At 38.3% G+C, this 7833-nt stretch overlaps 2 long non-coding RNA genes across 2 annotated transcripts; both read right to left on the bottom strand.

Annotated features, from left to right (window-relative positions):
* Positions 1-5335: 5335 nt before the first annotated feature.
* On the bottom strand, positions 5336-6835 carry LOC109197538 (uncharacterized). The gene is made up of 2 exons (XR_002058595.2): positions 6384-6835; positions 5336-5553 (listed from the first exon to the last, which is right to left on the bottom strand). It is a non-coding gene; the product is annotated as an uncharacterized LOC109197538 (long non-coding RNA).
* Positions 6836-6907: 72 nt separating this feature from the next.
* LOC106098550 (uncharacterized) lies at positions 6908-7482 on the bottom strand. The gene is made up of 3 exons (XR_001224804.3): positions 7344-7482; positions 7065-7228; positions 6908-6952 (listed from the first exon to the last, which is right to left on the bottom strand). It is a non-coding gene; the product is annotated as an uncharacterized LOC106098550 (long non-coding RNA).
* Between the last annotated feature and the right edge of the window lie 351 nt (positions 7483-7833).

Here is a 7833-nt window from a genome sequence, read left to right as displayed (position 1 = left end):
CTATACTGTGGATCCTGGTATTTTTTTCTTAACTTTGACACTGGCAGCAATGAGCAAAAGGAACATGGTGTATATCACCATGGTTCTATTTTATTTAGTGTGCTCATAATCATTTCAACTATTTTAATGCTGAAGAAAAAAAAGGCTATAATAACCTTGCTGGGTAGTAATGTTATACAGCCAGGGCAGGTAAAATAGATTATAAAGGGGACAAATGGAAGATATTTTGTTGGCTTCTTTTTTCTGTGTGTGTTTGATGCTGCTGTACTGAATGTGTGTATGAATGAAACTTGTAATAAAAGTGCCTTGAGTGCTCAGATTGATTAAAAAGCAGGTATAAGTACTGTTTACTATTTACTTGGAAAGTTGATGAAACCTTCTCAGTAGTGGCCAGCCTATCAAAATTTCTCCAAGACCACATCAAGGACTCATCCAGGAGGTCACCAAAGGTCCCAGAACAACATCTTCAGAACTGCAGGCCTCACTTTCCTCATTTAAGGTCAGTGTTCATGATTCAAGAACACAAAGGCTCATCTCACATTAGCCAAAAAACATTTTGATGATCCCCAAGACTTTTGGGAAAACACTCTATGGAATGACAAAATAAAAATTTTAACTTTTTAGATGATTTGAGCACTGTTACATTTTGTAAAAACATAACAGAGCTTTTCATAAACATAACAACAGCAGTCGAACATGGTGGTGATAGTGTGATGGTCTGGGACTGTTTTGTTGCTTCAGGACATGGAGGATTTGGTGTGATTAATGGAACCATGAATTCTGTTCTCTACCAGAAGATCCTGAAGGAGAATGTCTGACCATCAGTTTGCTGCGGATGCAGCGGGTACCTATTGCACCTGGTGCATCCGCAAAGCCACCAGCATTGTCGAGGACCCCACGCAGCCCTCACACAGGCTCTTCACCCCGCTGCCTTCTGGCAAAAGGTGCCAAAGCATTTGGGCCCTCACTGCCAGACTGTAAAACAGTTTCTTACCCCAAGCCGTCAGACTCCTGAACACTCAGTGACTGGACACACACACAAATTCCTTCATACACGTCACTACATCAAGCACTTTTCGCACAATGTTCTGTCTCTGCACATTTCTCTTGCACTGTTGCGTCTGCACTGTCTCGTGTCTGTATCGTTCTGTTCTGTCTGGTGTTGCACTGTCTTTTTTTTGTTTTTTTGCAATTTCTGCACTTAATGTAGTGCTTTGTTGATTGTCTGTTATGTTATATGTAGCATCATGGTCTTGGGGGAACGTTTCTCGCTTCACTGTGTACTGCACCACTGCACATGGTTGGAATGACAATAAAGCCACTTAACTTGATTTGACTTGAAGCACACTTAGTTTATGCAGCTGGACAATGATCTGAAACACACCAACAAGTCCTATGAATGGCTAAAAAAAAAGAAAAAAAAAAGAAGAAAGTTTTGCGGTGGCCTGGTCAAAGTCCAGACTGACATCTAATTGAGTTGCTTTGATGAGATCCTAAACAGGTAAGTTGATGCTTGAAAACCCTCCAACATATATCACTCTCCAATTATATCAGTTCTGCCAAGAAGAGTGGACCAAATTCCTCCACAACAACGTGAGAAGCTGATAAAGACATATCTATTACTTGGTGCTAAAGCTGGTTCTACAGGCTACTGAATCATGGAGTGTACTTAGTTTTTCACAGGACTTCATAGGATAAATAAGGGATGGATTCTGCCAACAACTCTATCTGGTTGTATGGAAAAAATAAAAAACTAATCTGAAAACATTTTTGTTTTGGCCTTTGATCATTTCATTCAAGTCTGTTAAGTATTAGAGACCACACTAGATGCTTCTGCATGGGTCCATTAACAAGCTTTCAAAGGACAATATTAGATCCTTATGCAAGATCTCAGTATGAGAAAACAAAAAGAGGAGGGACAGATGAAAAGTGTGTATAATTGAATAATCATTGTCAGTTGCATATTTAAGCTAAGGGCTTAAAACATTATTTAACACTGGTCTCATGTGTCTCTCTTTTCAAGCACATTTTGAACACTATCACAGACAAACTGGGTGTAATTATAACATGATAAATAAATATGCAGTCTGGTTTATATTAGATGCTGCATTAAGAGTTCAGAACAAAGCTTCAAATAGTCTGCAAAAAACACAAAAATTCCAAAACAGAGCCGAGCTAAGCTTTCCCAAGTGTCCCATACTTTGAACGCTTTGTCATGTATCCAACAGCCCCATTGTGGAGTAGAGAGGCAGACAGTCTGTGCTGTAATAATGTTGACATTTCACAGAGACAACAGGGGTGCAAGTGCTACAGTCACTGTTCCATTGGGCACCAAGTCTCTTCAACACAGACTGCGTAACTTTCTCACACAATTACACAAATGACTGCATGAAGCAGTTTCATTTTCACATCATCTGGGATTGAAATTGAGCAAGATCTGATATAGATGTGAAAGCACTCAAGTGTTATGTACCAATCTACACAATACTTTTAATAGTAGGCATAGCCAGCTCTTGTACACCCTTGGGACTGACAATATACACCATGGGAAAGTAATTTTGTTCCACATTTATCTAAACAGCTCATCCTTAAAGTTGAAGTTGCTAAAGAAAGATTCTAATTGATGTGTGGTGGATCCAGTTTAGCTGTTCCCACAGGACCTTTTTTTATGATCAAGCTTAAATGGCGGGATTTTTGAACAATGCTTGGTAGAACACATCACAAAGTAGTGCACTGCTTACTACATCCTGTAATGCAATTCCTTCATTTTCAAGAATTTAGTAAGTTAGTTATTCTTAACAGAATTTGAAACTAGTGATGCTAGTTCAAGCAGGAAAACTCAAGATATAATTGCTGATGATAATTACTTCCTTTCATGGAAAGGGACTCAAATCCCATTGAAACACCAGCCATAGGTCACTTCCATGTTCTTCCCCAACTCTCTCCACCTTCCTGTTCCTTTTTATTCCCTTGCATATCTCAGGGGGAGCCAATGCATCTCTTGTGGGCCATGTTTTTTTTTTGTTTTTGTTTTTTTTAAAAAAAAAGAACTTTATTGGCCAAACAATGAGTATACAACATACAAACAGATGAAGTATACAAAAGAACAGAACATGAACACATAAAACCAGGGGTGAAAAAAAAAATTAAATTAATACATGCAAAAATTCACATTTATATATTGTTTTGAGAGCCTTTTTTTGGTGGAGTCTGATATTGATTGTATGTACAATTCCACATCCTTTAAAAATGACAGAAATATGGTGTTTTATTAGTAAATTGACATTTATGGATAAAAAATTTAGCTAAGAGTATTAACAAATTTATTATAAAAAAAACATTTATCATTCTTTTTGGGGAACTTAAAGAAACAAAATAAAATATTTTCCCACCGTAAAGAAACTCCCTTAAAATATGGACAATAACAAACCTGCTAAATTCCTTCCAGAACCTCTGTGTAGAAGAACAGTACCAAAAAAGATGTGTCACAGTTCTCCATGATCCCCACAGAAAGTGCAATTAATATTTATGTCTCTTTTAAATTTTACCATGTGGTGACTGGCTGGGTAACATTTATGAAGAATTTTAAATGAAACTTCCTTCACCTTACTTACAATCAGATATTTATGGGGGATCATCCAGACTGTCTTCCAGTTGATATCTGGAACATATCGAGTCCAGTAAGATATTATGTATGGGTGAGAGACGATATCTTCTTGGAAGAAACCATGTATTCTCTTATTGCTGTTACCAAGTTCTTGTGAAAAGCAGATTGTTTCCACTGCTGACTCAGCTGGATCAGAGAGAGTGACTGAGGTAGATATTGAGCTGTGTTTTTATATAACATTAAAGTATCTGAGGGTATGGCACCATTGAGAATTCCCGAACACTGACTGGAAAATTATATAGTGCAAGAAATTCATTGTAAGTTAGTAGTTGTCCCTCTTTATTAACCAGCTGAGCCACCAATAGGATCCCATTTTGGCCCAAGTTTCCAGGAAAAGTGATTTATTTTTAAATAAAATATCTCTATTATTCCAGATGAGGCTTATGAGTAATGTTCCCTCAAAGCTGCGCACGTGCGCAATTGCGCACTGTTGGCACGGTCTCTGCGCAGAGAAAATCTGCGTTGCGCACACACAAAAAATTCGAACCTGAATTGAAATTAAAGTAAATATGTGCCGACACCGGCGTTTTAGCTGGCAAAGCGGCGTGGCTGATGTGGAGTGAAGCCAGGTTAATGACAACGTGTACATTGGAGATGTCAGCAGGACAGACGGAACAATTGAGAGAAAAAGTGTGGACTTTATACCAGTTTATAAATTGTGTTGATAGGCCACGTAAAACCAGAGTTATGATAAAAAAAACTTACTGCGGGAAGAAACGGTAAAAACGGTGTTTTATAAGGAAAACGTTCGAAAGCACTCTCCGCCTGCGAGCAAAGACGATCTCATAGTGGACATAAATTATTTTTTGGAGTGGCACAAATAATTTGTGTGGCATCAAATTTGATGCAGAACAGCTGATTCTGTAAATAGTTTGAAATGTTTGTTTAAAAAACACCTTGGCTGCGTTTTTAGGTAAACAGCTGCAAAAAACTTTGTTGTTTGCAAAACTCAGTTACTTTTTTGAAGAAGTAACTATATGATTAATTGCCCAACATTCATACTGTATTTTGTAGACAGAGAGTTACAGAGCTCTCTCCCAGACCACAGACTCATACTCATAATACAAGTCAGAGTTTTATTTAAAAAAGAAAAAGAAAAAAAAAAGGAAAGTTGTGTTTTCAAAATTGGAGTTCAAGTTATTTTTTTACTTCCAATAGTGTTAACCCAGATAGCAAGGAAACATTAAAACAATGTTGAGTCAGCGTTGAAGTGTGACGTTGACCTAACGTCACTCTTGCACCCATTTTTAACGTTGAAACAACGTCAGGTTTTGATGTTGAATCAATGTTGAAACCTGACATTGATTCGACGTTATATTTTCTAATACTGTTGACATTGAAACAATGTCAGATTCTGATATTGAAACACTCTTGAGCTATGGTGTTGATTTTCCACCTCTTTCGCACAGTTGCTTTTTATTAAAACAACAGTTAAATCATGACTGGAAATCTACCTTTCTTTATAGGTATTTTAACCAATGCTAAACTACTGCATGTTTCCATCAATACACCACCTAAACACATAATTGTACTTAATCCTCAAACTGGACACCCTTTATAAAAAAAAAAAAAAGTCTCACAATGTAATATCCTAAAATAAGAAAGCATTGCATGTGATGTAACAGAGAAAAAAACTAAAAAAAAAAAAAAAAAAGGTCAATAGACATGTTTCGTTTGCTAAATACTTTATTAAAACACAGTTTTCTATTTACATTTATATTTTAACATAACTTTGTAGTTTTTACTCCGGGATGGGGACGGATGATGTGCGTCCTGCGCCACCCAAACGGTCTGGGGCGTATCGGAGCCATTTCTGCACTGCCTGTGCAAAGACAAACTCTGACATACTGACATAGAGTTTGCCCCTAACTGCTGCGTCAGGTCATCTAGGACAAAAATACACACACACACACACACACACACACACACACACACACACACACACACACACACACACACACAAACAGAAAAAGTGAATTAGAGCACATGAATAAGCTCTTGTTATCTGTCTTCAGCAGGGAGAAAGTATGTAAACTCCTAGGCTGATAAACATGAAAGTCACCAGGCGTAAATCTGCAAACTGCCGCATTTGATTCCCAAAGAGCTATGAGCGGAAAAAGTGATAAGTCTTAGCATGGTGTGCCGTGCATCCTTTAAAACAAAATAAACATGGGGTCCTTGGGCTGTACAAACTACAACCCGAGGACTAAACAAGCTGAAGACCAAAGACTCCATCTCCAGATTAACCAGACATGAAAGTCTTGTTATTAAAAAAGACAAAGTAATATAGCAAAAACCGGACATGTGAAACACACCCAGCAGATCAATCAATCCCTTTATTGTTCACTTTAGGCTCAGAAAACTACAATAAACGGTAAAACTTACCAAATATGCATCTGCACAGCGCTGTATCTTTAAATGCCCTTTTTTGCTTCGTCTGTTTTTTTCCCTGCCCAGTTTAGTACTGAGGCCAGCTCGTTTGTGATGGCAAGCCATTACACAGCGGACTCGCACCTCCAGTGTGGTCCCTCCAATCAAGGCAAAGTGTCTCACTTATAGACACATTTTAAGAGATGGAATTAGCGTGTCTCATGTCTTAAATGTTTATGCAAGTGCTTGTGTGTATAATCAAGATGCCGTCGTTATGCATTTAAATCACATCTGACAGCTATTACACTTTATAGTTACAAAGTGTACATAAGCTTTATATACTTACCATTGCCTTATTTGCCTCTTGTGATTGAAGAGCTGCCTCTGCATTGTTTAGCTCCTCAATGTTGTGCAAATCCAGCGGCAGTACCCCAGCATCTACCGATTCATTGCAGCCGGTGTTGCGGATGGCTCTGACCTCCTCACGGAGTTCGTTAAGAGATCTCGCCAGGTCTGACAGCATATTTAACATCTTTTGTGAGGTCGCATCTGTTTCAAAGAACAATTCCAGAAAGATTAATGGCTTAAGCAGTGAGAGGCGAAAAACTAATATATCCTTAAGTGATGGTGTAACATTCCGCATTCAAGTATTAGTTGTTTTAACTGCTAAAAGTATTTGCTAGTTTTTGCCTGTCACATATATTTGATATTTGTATATGTAGCTTGCCATCACCAGTGCGTGAATGTGTGTGTGAATGGGTGGATGACTGAATGTGTAAAGCGCTTTGGGGTCCTTAGGGACTAGTTAAAGCGCTGTACAAATATAGGCCATTTACCATTTATACCATGTAAAATCTGTAATTCCAAGATGTTCGAACTTGCCTTGTAATAGTGGCCTCACAGAGTCTCTGGAATCTACAGGAAAAAAAATCACAACAAGATGACATTCAGGAGTATAAACTGGTGTTTTGAAGATAAGTGCACAATGACATTGTGATTCAGCTTTAAAACAATTTTAAAAGCATACCATCTATAGGGAACGCCTGACATCAGACTCTGCATGCTGGGGAGATTGCAAAGCTGTGTCGTTTGGAGTGTTCTGCCGGAGTGGCGAAAGGTACCGGAAGCTGGGAGGGGCATTATGATGCCTGCTGTCAGTGGGCTGGGGGGAAGACTGCGGAGTGGTGAGGGCTGTTTAGAAAAAGATACATTTTTTAAAGTATTTAAGAATACAGACAACTTGTCCAAAAAGTTTCCATGTGTCACACACAGATATGTACACAGACACTAGACATTATTTTATTACCTGGTATTTTCACTCGAGGTGCCTGGGGAAACCGTTTTTTTGTGGGCTGCTCATCCTCTGAGTCACTATATGTGTACAGGGGATTTGGTTTAAAGAAATAAGTAGAAAAAGTTCATAAGTAATTACAAATGTGCTTTTGTAGTATGTTAACATACTACACAGGTCATGAACAAGATTTTATTTTAAATTTTCATTGTAAATGGGCTAAAGCAGTTAATTAAAAGCAGTCTAACAGAAATGTAAATGCTGTAATTTGATTATTTTAATAAACCATGTAACTTGGATGGATTCGATGCTGGCGTGACCACAGTGCACACGTCTGATGTCGCTCACAGTGGTCCAAGGGACCGCTCAGGGAGTTTGTGTGTTCGCTCAGACACATGAAAAATTAGAGGGAACATTGCTTATGAGCCATGTTCACGCCTGTAGTTTTCAAACAGGTTTGGATAGCTTTTTGCAGGATAACATGGCTGACATGGTTCTGGTTCCA

The sequence above is a fragment of the Oreochromis niloticus genome, linkage group LG16, assembly GCF_001858045.2.
Source record: "Oreochromis niloticus isolate F11D_XX linkage group LG16, O_niloticus_UMD_NMBU, whole genome shotgun sequence".
NCBI lineage: Eukaryota > Metazoa > Chordata > Actinopteri > Cichliformes > Cichlidae > Oreochromis > Oreochromis niloticus.
Note: the sequence above shows the minus strand (reverse complement) of the source record. Positions and strands in the feature narration are given on the sequence as shown.